Source organism: Atta cephalotes (assembly GCF_000143395.1).
Source record: "Atta cephalotes unplaced genomic scaffold scaffold00029, whole genome shotgun sequence".
NCBI classification, from domain to species: domain Eukaryota; kingdom Metazoa; phylum Arthropoda; class Insecta; order Hymenoptera; family Formicidae; genus Atta; species Atta cephalotes.
The window spans coordinates 1,134,541-1,137,557 of NW_012130093.1; the positions used below are offsets into that span (position 1 = coordinate 1,134,541).

The window sequence follows — 3,017 nt, forward strand, 5'->3', positions numbered from 1 at the left end:
TGGCTTGTTGAGTCACTCTCAATGATCGTGCCAATTCTTTTAACCTTCTCTCTTCCACCGCTATGCCGGTCGTCAAAATCACCGTTCTTGAAGCGTTGAAACCACTCACGACACGTTCTTTCACTAATAGCGGCCTCACCATAAGTATTTGAGAGCATTTGATGAACCTCAGCCGCAGATTTCTTCACATTGAAGTAAAAAGTTAAAACCTCCCGCAAATGACAAGAATTTGGCTTGTAAACTGACATTTTCAATCGAGAATAACTTTATGATGCAGCAAATCGACTAATAATTTCTATGGGGTTGTGTTGACAGATGCCCAAGTTTATTGTATGACGTCTATGATCTATTTATTTCGACCACCACTTATCGCTAAAGCCATCTATAGGAAAATAGTTCGGCGGAAGCAAAGTTGTATATCTAATATATAAATAATAAGTTAAGAAAAAAGAAGAAATGATAAAAGAACTATAATGTAAAATATAAACTTAGTGATGAGATTCTTTTGTAACTGAACTAGCATTCATTGTATTTAAAATAAAATAGATATATATTTGGAATTGGTGGAAGCATAATAGAACATTTTTTACAGTTCAGTATCAACGGAGAGCAGGCTTATGATTGGTTACTTACTTAGCTCGCGCATGTGCAGTTCAATTTCATACACGCTATCATCAAAGATCGACAGAGAGTTGCACTACTGACGTCGGTTTGTTCGGAACAAGCCGAAAACGTAATAAGTTTCTTTTTGTAATTGTGGGTGGATTTACAAAATTCACTATAATAAAACGGTAAAGGATGTCAGAAAACGTGTCGTAAAGATATTAACGAATCTAATTTGATTGTTTGGAGTTTCCGAGGATCATTAGTGACAGAGGAACAGCCTTCACATCGCAGGCATTCCGTACGTTCTGTAATGTTTACGGCATCAAACACGTGCTAAACACAATTGCTACACCACACGCTAAGACAGACAGTGTAAGATATACAATCAAATGATTGTTCACGCCTTGATCACTACCACGGCGATAAGAGATCCGCAAATTGGGATTGGGAATGTACCAACCAACTACAGCCGAGCATTCTCCTGATGTTCAATTGTAACAGGGGAATACTCGACTATAGTTCTTACATTCTGATCCGGTTTAAATCTTCGGTGGAAACTAGGCCAATGACGGAGGAATGCTGAACGACTCGAGATATCTGGGAACAGACGGACGTCAGAATGGAGCAAAAAGTGGCTGAGCAGCTGGCTGTGAGAACGGATCCTGTAGCAACGAGCGTCGCGTCCGATCACGCAGGACTGCGCGACGAAGAGAAGGAGAATTAAACCAAGTATGGCGGATTGAGCAGGACTGACCAACGAATTGACAAACACATAAGTTTATATACGAGCTATTGAGTAAAGAAAAGTTTATTACGTTTTGTGTAATACTATTTTTTCTTTATTTCTGACACTAAGTAACTTTTAAACAATGTTCAATATTAATTTTTGGAAATTAAACAGATTTATGAGGTATCCTATTACACCTCGCATAAACGGCAAAGTGCGGTTAAGGCACGCTTTCGCTGAAACAATAATTCCGTCCTGTTAACCTATTCTTTTACAGTAAAATTTAGATTTTTCTAATATTAAATACTCCAAAGAATATTTTAATATATAACAAAATTGATTAATTTATTTTTAATATGCTTAAAACTCGATCAAGCCTTATATAACTACTATATATAACTATAACTATAACTATAACTACTATATATAACTACTATATATAACTACTATATATTATGCTCTGAGTTCCCCTATATTTATCGCCAAGTTAAAATCCCATAAATACACAATTTTTCTAACTTTGAATGATATGTGTCAAGTATATAAAAGATTTTATATCAATAATGGCGCTAAATTAATTAGTTAGTTTTTATTGCATTCCGTTGAGATTACAAATATATGCAATACCAATAACAAAGTTTTCTTATCCTAACTTAATCTATTTTACACTAATTTATCTTACCTTAATCTATTTTAACACATCTCTCTCTCCTTATGCTTGAATCTCTGCTTCCGGTAATATCTCTATATCACTATTCCATTCTCAAAAATTACAACTCATCAATCCTGCCCGCAGAGCCTCCCTCACCCTTTCTCCCTCTTACTCCCCTCCCCTCTCTCCTCTTCCCTCCCATTCCTCACCCTCTCTCCCCTCATTCCTTAACTCCCTTTCTTCTTTACTTTCTTCCTTCACCTCTCTCATTCATCCCTCACCTTCCCTCTCTTCCCTCAAAATTTTATCTACAATCTCCTGCCAGCTTCCTTCGTATATTCCAACTCCTATATTCTTCTCATACAAGCCTCCATGATTCCACTCCACTTTCACAAAATCTATATTTTCTTTCCTTCTCTCCTTTCCAATATCTCCCTTTCTTCATCTCATTCCCTAATCTAAACCTAGCTGTCCTCCTATGTCTCCTCTCTCTTCAATTTTTTTTTTTAAATATATTGGAATCCCCTCCCCGTTTATCCATCTATACCATCTATTATACTTCGCTTTCTTTATCTTTTCCCATCTTTTCTCTTTCTGCATTTCCTTTTTTTATTCCAGCTCTTCAAACCTAAACCCTTCCTCCATCTCCAGTCTTTTCCAATTTCAGCTCCTAGTCTTCGAAATACTACCCTTTTTTTCTCCCAACCTTCTAACTTTCTCCCATTCCTTGTATTATTCTTTATCTCCTCCAACATAACTGCACCAAAAAAACTACCCCCTTTCCTCTTCAAGCTCTCCTCGAAAGTCCTTTTCTCCGTCCTTCTTCTTTTCCCTTTGCATTTTCTCCTTTATCATGTAGCTTGGCGTCTTTTCCTTCACCTAACTTTTCAGCCTCAGATTTCCACTCCATAACTCACCATAGCCCATATCAACGTCAAATATCCTTCTCTTCCAATCATTGCCGAATTTTTTTTTCCCAATCTTCTATATCTGTCCCATCATTGTCGCCGCCTTTACTATCCTTTACATGTT

General features: G+C 36.9%; 1 pseudogene; it reads left to right on the forward strand.

Annotated features, from left to right (window-relative positions):
- LOC105620808 overlaps positions 1–1,330 on the forward strand; it is an 11,774-nt pseudogene extending 10,444 nt beyond the window's left edge.
- The last annotated feature ends 1,687 nt before the right edge of the window (positions 1,331–3,017 follow it).